General features: G+C 52.0%; 1 long non-coding RNA gene across 1 annotated transcript in view; it reads right to left on the bottom strand.

Annotated features, from left to right (window-relative positions):
* LOC129557017 (uncharacterized) overlaps positions 1 to 5,342 on the bottom strand; it is a 54,422-nt gene extending 49,080 nt beyond the window's left edge. Inside the window, exons 1-2 of the long non-coding RNA XR_008686148.2 lie at positions 5,060 to 5,342; positions 989 to 1,128 (exon numbers count right to left, since the gene is read on the bottom strand). This is a non-coding gene — a long non-coding RNA (uncharacterized LOC129557017). The remainder of the gene's footprint in view (positions 1 to 988; positions 1,129 to 5,059) is intronic.
* Positions 5,343 to 8,190: the final 2,848 nt, after the last annotated feature.

Here is an 8,190-nt window from a genome sequence, read left to right on the forward strand (position 1 = left end):
TCCCTGATTTTCGGAGAAATGTGAGCAAGCTGAGATCTTGGCTCTGGGAGTGGCAGCCCCAATGAACATTCAACCATACAGTCTTGTGGAAATTTGGGGCCATTCTGGCTTCCCAGGTGGCACTAGTGGTAAAGAACCCACCTGCCAATGCCAGAGATGTAAGAGACGTGAGTTCAATCCCTGGTTCGGGAAGATCCCCTGGAGAAGGAAATGGCAACCCACTCCAGTATTCTTGCCTGGAGAATTTCATGGATAGAGGAGCCTGGTGAGCTATAGGGTCACAAAGAGTCAGACATGACTGAAGCAACTTAGCACAGCACTGCCCACCATTGAGTCTCCAGCCCTTTCAATTGGGCTGCAGGAATTACTCATTAAGAACAGCAGCCCTGCAGAAAAGCAAAAATGCCCAAGCAGGTGGGCACTCAAGGACAAATCATGTTGCAGACAGAAATAATAAGATTTCAGGTAGATCAGCATGGGGGTCCCCTTGGACCATGGGACTCTGTCTTGGGGCTGCACATGAGCCACCCAGATACCACGTCCCTTCCTCCAACAGATGGAGCAGTATTTTAGCCACCATTTGCTGGCTAGGGGAAATGACACTTGCCAGGGACAACAGAGAGTTGAGTTGCTCCTTTGAGCAACCACATAGACAATACGGGGAGATAGCCCATGAGAATATAGATACACCAGAGAGGGTCCAGTGTGGAGGCCAGATGGGCAGTGGGGCCTTTCTGGACCATCCCAGGGGCTTGGTCAGCAGCAGAAAGACCCATGAAAGGCCAGGCCCAGATATAACCAGGAAGACCACCCCAGGAACAGAATCCCACCCAGAATAAGTGATGAACCGCCACTGACCATGTGGACCTGGGAGGAGGGTACAGCACCCAGAACGTCTCCATGTTGCCGTGAGAAGCCAGACCTGCTCACAGGGACATTACAGGCCCCTACACACACACATGGTGCCACGTGAGAGTGCAGGGCTTACTCAAGGACGTTCAGGACTGCAGGGTGGTGACAGCAGAGCCTCAGGCTACACAGGTTCACGTGACTGCTTGGGCTGCATGCCAGTCTCGGACCTCAGACTCTCTCCATCCTCCTCCCCTTCAGCTCTTCACCCTACAGAATCTGAATTTAAAAAAGAAAAAAGAAATCTGTCCCCTGATTTAAGCCCTTCACACTGCCCCTCATGTGGCACTGAGATGAATTGTGTCAGCGTAAACACACACTTTCAGAAGCTAAGAACTGGCAGGCATGGCAGCTATTTTGTACTCTACTGAGCTTCATTAACAGGACCGCGACTCAGCAGGGCACAGCCAGAGAGACTGGTGGTGGGCGACGTTTACAACTTATGATGGTGGGGAAGGGCAGCCCAGTGGTCGCTGCTCAGAAGTGTGAGGTCAAACACAGTGTGTCGTCAGCTGGGCCCCTCACCCTGAACTGAGATGTAGCCAAACAGTTAAGAGATACATGCTAGCAAAAAGGCTTGTACTGCCTAACTGAATAAAAACCCCGCAACCGAGTGAAAGGATTAGACAGAAAAGCTAATATTTTGCTTTTAGACCACAACAACTCTCATTATTGACAACCCTTAAAAAGCTTCATGGTAAAAGACCCTGATGCTGGGAAAGATTGACGGCAGGAGAAGAAGGGGGCGACAGAGGATGAACTGGTTTGATGGCATCACTGACTCAATGGACATGCGTGCGTGCTCAGTCACTTCAGTCGTCTGACTCTTTGCAACCCCACAGACTGTAGCCCACCAGGCTCCTCTGTCCATGAGACTTTCTAGGCAAGAATACTGGAGTAGGTTACCATGCCCTCCTCCAGGGGATCTTTCCGACCCAGGATTGAACCCGTGTCTATTATGTCTCCTGCATTCTCAGGCAGGTTCTTTACCACTAATGCCATTGGGGAAGCCCTCAATGGACATGAGTTTGAGCAGACTCCAAGAAATGGTGAAGGACAGGGAAGCCTAACGTGCTACAGTCCATGGGGTTGCAAAGAGTCAGACACGACTGAGCAACTGAACAACAGCAAAACTGTACCCATCTCAGCCCCTGTCAGGAATCTCCAAAAGTCTGCATCATCCTTGAAAGAAAGTAAGCTGCAGGGAGAGCTACAGCAATGCCATTCACTCCAGAACATTCCATCCGGGGAAACAAGTTCCCCCGGCAGAGGCTTTGACCTGACAACTGTGAGCATGCACACTGGCCCAGAAGAACCTATGGCAATCAGGACCCATCCACACCAACTCTCCCTTTCGTAGCCCTCCTTTGGGGTCCTCTTAAATTCCTCCATCAAATATACAAGAAGAGGACTTCCCTGCTTATCTGGTGGTTAAGAATCCACTTGCCTCAGGATGGGGAACACATGTAAACCCATGGCTGATTCATATCAATGTATGGCAAAAGTCACTAGAATATTGTAAAGTAATTAGCCTCCAATTAAAATAAATAAATTTTTTAAAATTAAATAAAGTAAATGAAGTATGAAAAAAATGAAAATATAAAACTACCTATATATATAAAAAAAGAATCCATTGCCAATGGAAGGGACACAAGTTTGATCCTTGGTCTGGGAAGATTCCACACACCACAGGGCACCTAAGCCCGTGGACCACAACTAGAGAGTAGCCCCAACTCCCTGCAGCCAGAGAAAGCCTGTGCACAGCGATGAAGACCCAGCACAGCCAAAAACAAATGAGATAAATAAATACACTAGGGGAGGTGGTGCTCAGATTCATCCCTTTTCAGCCTGTGAAACATTCCAGAACTGTCTATGAAACAAAAAGACAGAATGAGATTTCTGCACTGTCGGCTTGGGTTTTGTCATTTGTCTCCATAACTACCTGGAGTCAGCTCACGCGTGCTGCACAAGCCCCCAAGGAATATGCACAGCCCCTGCCCACGGGGTTCACCATCCTGGTTGAAGACACGCTGAGGGTGACCATTGAGAACCACATTGATAATACCCACCCCCCAGGGGGTGGGTTTTACTCTCTTTAAGGGTCCATCAGAAGTCATGGAAAATCAGAGATGAATGTTAGGGAGCCCGAGGAAAAGTAGAGATTAGGACTAGGTGAGCTCCAAGCTTCCCTCCAAATCCTGCTTCCAGGAGCCACACCTTGAACTTCGGTTCTCTTGTGCGAGGCACCAGGGGCAAATCAAGCCCCACACCTGCTCTTCACACTCTGAACTGGCCTCCCAGGCAGGTCTGAAAGACCTCAGTCACTTTGAGTGTCCCCCCAGCATGTCAGCTCCTCCCATTCCAGTCTCCCAAACAAGCAAATGCCCTCTGATAACTCACATCCCTGGCAGGGTGGTAACCACAAGAGGACCAGCTAAGTCACCAACCCACCAACTTCCACCTGCTGGGGGCACCCTCCTCCACTCCCTCCACTCCCCTCCCTGCCATCTTTGGAGGGTGGCAGGGTGCTGGTGGGCAGGGCTGCCCTTTAAGCTGCCACAGGCTGCGAGGCACACTTTGTTCAGAAGTAATAACAGCTATTAGGCTGCATAATTGACCCCAAGAGGGAAGTCATCTCTGCAAGAAACAAAGGACACTCAGTGCCGCCTGGCCGCCAACCAGCTGGCTGGAGGGCGCCAAGGGGCTCTCACGTGGGCAGCAGCTTCCCTGGTCCATGGGGTGGGGGTCGGGGTGGGGGTGTTTCTGGTGCTTTCCCCTCCTGGATGGTCTGTGCATGGAACACAGGCACGTGATCCAGGATTGAGCACACTGCCTGGGCGGAGCCCTGCGAGCTACTCTGGAGGGACACAGACTGACAGCAGCCGGGAGCCTAAAGGGCCCACCTGCTCCTCCTGCCCTTTCTCAGCACAGCCCGTTGCGTGAGAGGGGTCCTGCTGGCAACCTCCTGCCCTCCCCTGCATGCCCCGAGCCTGCCAATAAGCAGGTGTGTTTTCTCAGTGGCAAGAATGAAGGCAGGAAGGGAACATGGCAACCACGTTGATGGGGAACCAGAACAATAAAGGTAAACTGCCACTTAACACAGAGATAAAAATATCAGCAGTACATGAAGTCCTGCCAGCAGAAGTCTGCGGGGCAGTGCGAGGACGAGGGCGGGTCACCCGGAATCACCGAGGGAGCTGGCTCCTGCTCCCGCCTCCTTCTTGCTCAGATTATCTCCCTCCCTCTCCTCTCCTGCGGATATCCGAGAAGTCCCGTTGTAATGCACGATTCCTGGCAGAGTGTTAAACCCGGGCTCGTAAACATTTCCTAGACCAGCTTGAGAAGGGCCACAGAGCTGTGCCCAGGAAGCTTGCTTTGATAGTCTTTCAACAACAGCAAATGTGGACTTATGTTTCATTTCTGTTACTCTCTGGCTTATGACTCAGTAGCTCTGCAAGGCCGCTGGGAAGTGCAGAGCTATTCCCTCCCTGCATCTGGTAGCCTTCACTCTCTGCCAGAAAGATGGTGCGACACCCTCTGGCTACCAGGAAACCCTCGCTCCTCTTGTTTCCAGTAAAACAGAAACGCCACCTCACCCTGTGCCGCTAGTACTTTCATCCCCTTCTGTGTTTAGCTGGGTGGCCAGTGACCCGGCTTCCTCACCTTCCAGGGTACATGTCTCTCCTTATGGCTTCCCTGCCTCCTGAGTTCATTTGCTGTTGTCCCCAGCAGACCCTCCTTCCATGAAACCTCCCACTGGGGCAGTGTTGAAAAATACAGGTTTCCCCTTCTCCAGGGGATCTTCCTGACCAAGGGTTGAACTTGCGTCTCCTGCATTGGCAGAGGGAACCACCAGGAAAGCCCATAATGAGACACAGACAGACCTAAAGAATATGTTCCCAGAGCCCCCAACTATCTCCCGAAAAGTGAGCCCTGGGGTAGTTAGGATGTACTCAAGGGAAAGGTGGACTAAGGTAAGGCTTCCTCCACAGGGGTCAGGTGGGGAGCGGGGAGTCTCTAGGTTGCAAGTTGCAAGTTCAAGTTCAACATGTCATAGGAAATCAGCATTACTCACATTCCAGGTAGGGGAGAGGGAGTCAAACTTTACTAGGCGCCCACTATAGACGGGATTGCACTGGACACCCTTCACCTCTTTACTCAGTCAACCTTGGCAGTGACCCCATGAGAGATGGCTGAGTGGGCTCAATGCGCAGAAGAAGAGCTAGGAGAGACTGGAGACCAGTCCTGGGCAGGGGCAGGTGGGCTTGACGGGGATCTACCTTCCAGTAGGTTCCACCTGGAGTAGATCCCAGCCAGAGAGGTTTCTTTCTGCCCCGCCCACCAGCCAGCTTTGTCAGGGGAACCTCTGACGAAGGTTCAAAAGTCCCTGAAGATATGCTTCTGTCCTGCGGAGGTGAGTTTGTCAACCAGGCACACAGGCAGCACAAGCAGTGCTGGCTCCGGAGTCTGCTTTCTGTGCCCAGTTCTAGCCCCAGGGCAAAGGGGACAGGCTCCCGGAGAACCCTGAGAGCTCAAGTTCTTCTCATGGACTGCAAACCTGTGCAAGGATGGGCACGGGAATGGAAGCCACCAACTTGCGTCTCAGAACAGAACATTCTGTGCACCAGCTGTCCATCCATCACCTTGCCCCAGTATTCCAGAAGGCGCAATGTTCCCATAGAATAATCATTTGGTGGACACCAAGCGTTCCAGCCATTACTTTTTCTGTACTGGCTTGTTTATTTGAAGTAATTTGCAGCCCTGAGAAAAACAATAATAAAGCAAGTGCTATGGACAGAGAATGCTTGTAAGAAAGAGTGGGGAAGAAGAGTTCCTCTGTGGGAAAATCAGAGACCTTCTGGATCCCTTCAGCTTTTTTTCTTTTTAATTTCTTTATTTTTAATTGAAGGATAATTGCTTTATAGTATTGTGTTGGTTTCTACCAAACACCAACATGAATGAGCCATAGGTTTACCCATGTCCCCTCCCACTTGAACATCCCTCCCACCTCCCTCCCCATCTCACCCCTCTAGGTTAATAGGGTGGTCTCCCTGTGTTTTTATGGGACAGATGCAACCTCCGTGGACAGGAGCAAAAGCAAGGAAAGTGGGCTGCAAGCCCTGGGATGTTGTGCTGTTCATGGCTCGGTGGTAACAGAGGGAGAAAAGGGTGACAGAGTGCAGCCTGGGAATGTGAAATGAGAAGCACTGTCGGTTCTTTTCCAGTGCTGATGCTTTGAAACACAAACTGCCAAACAGATCTGAAAAGCTCTCACAGGATGTGGCCATGCCAGGGAGCCCTGGGTGCTTGTCTTTCTCAGGGCATCTTCACCCATCATCCACATCTAAAAGGGGGCTTCCTTTTTATTTATGCATCCTTGGCTGTCTGGCATTGGTACAGCAAACCCTGCTGACTTCATTTCATAGCTATAGATCCAGAAAGGTTGAAAGATTGGCCTTCACAATAGAGGATTATGAAAACGTGTGTGTGTGTGTGTGTGTGCGTGCACACGCATGTGAGTTGGAGAAAGCTGCTAATGGAAGAGGTTATTGTGGGACCATAGAAAATCGCAACCCTTTAACTAGGAGAGCCTAAGAGTTCATGGGCTTCAATGCTTTGTTTAAGAGCAAAAGAGGCCTTTCACTTGCTCCTAGAGGTGCTAAGTGACTGAGGAAAAGATGTCTGACAATTCACCCCAGAGTCAATGAGAGCGTGGGCACCTCTGAGCCCCCAGGTACTGTGTGAGCTCAGAGTTCTTGAAATATGTACATCAGCACTCAGAAAGGTACCTAGAGTCCTGAGCTCACAGTGGGAAAGTGGTCAGGAGTGAGGATTTCTAATGCAGACCCCAATTCTCCCACCTCTCAGCTCCTAACCCAGAGTCTGGCCTCCTGCCAAATAGCGGCAGGGGCCTGGGACCAGCTCCTGTCTCATCAGACAGTGGACACACCTCCCCTTTCTCCATGGCCCCCTCTACAAAGTCCAATCTGTAGGGCGTGGACAGATGCCTCTCCTGTCAGGGGTCCCAGCCAGAACTGGAGTACTGTGGGCCATTGTGTGTTAAAGCAAAGTAGAAACTTGTATTCAGGGTAAATTTAGAATCAGCTTCCCTCTCCACCCTGAGGGGTACAGTGGGATCCTCTGTGCCTTGGCTTGATTGGGAGGAAGAGTGTCCGGGGCCCCAGATGCTGCACAAAAACCCCAGAAGACCGGCAGGCACTTACAGTCTGCTCTCTCCGGGGCCAAGAAGACCTGCCAGACAGAGGCTGGAGGAAGACAGCAAGAGCGGTCCCTGGGACTCAGTTTGTGGTTTCTGGCCTTCTTCTTGGGCACCTTTCTCCTCTGCTCCCTTGGCCTCCCTGGCCACAGCCTGTCCCTGCCTCAGAGTTGAGGGCCCTGTGCCACAGGGGACACCTGGGCCCAGAGCCAAGTCTGCAGGCAGCCTGAGCTTTGGGGCTGAACCAAAAATGCCCATCTCTCCTCCTCTCAGCAGAGAGAAGTGCATAGGAGGGCTATACAGTGTCTCCTGTTCCTTTGGAAAAACAGGGGAACTCCCAGCCTGAAAGTGAAAGTGTTAGTCACTCAGTCCTATCGGACTCTTTGCAACCCCATGGACTGTAGCCCACCAGGCTCCTCTGTCCATGGGATTCTCCAGGCAAGAATACTGAAGTGGGTTGCCATTCCCTTCTCCAGGGCATCTTCCCAACCCAGGGATCAAACCCGGGTCTCCAGTATTGCAGACAGATTCTTCACCATCTGAGCCACCAAGGAAGTGCCAAGCAAACTCGGGCAGCTCTGGCCTGCTCCTCTGCTGGCCTCAGCTTGCAGGCTTCTTTCCAGGAGCTTTGCATGTACTTGTCTCTCTGCATCCTCTCACCACCTAATGAGGCGGGCCCTGCCTTTCAGATGGAATAACCTAACTCAAGTTACATGGCCAGTAAGCATAGGGATCCTTCCCAGACCCTAGAGGCCCACACAGTGTCTCAGTCTAAGTGACCAACAGGATGCTTTTGAGAGAGGGGTCATGAGGAGGCAGGAGGGCAGGGGCATGGGGTAGGGGGAGCTCTGCTGAGAGCACCCTCTCCCCCAAGCACCCAGAGTGACTCCCACCTGGAGGCACTGTGTGGCCTTTGGCACCTCCCTTTGAGGTCTTTGGCTGAGTATGCAGAGAGGCAGCCTGCCCTGGCTGGAGGTTCCCTGTGGCTGGACGGTGGGCACACCTGCAGGTAAAGGGGTCTGCGTGGGAGCCCCTGACAGCTGGGCCTTGAGCAAGGCCCCTCC

Source organism: Moschus berezovskii, chromosome 7 (assembly GCF_049115385.1).
Source record: "Moschus berezovskii isolate FMDL1 chromosome 7, NW_MosBer_1.0, whole genome shotgun sequence".
Classification (NCBI taxonomy): domain Eukaryota; kingdom Metazoa; phylum Chordata; class Mammalia; order Artiodactyla; family Moschidae; genus Moschus; species Moschus berezovskii.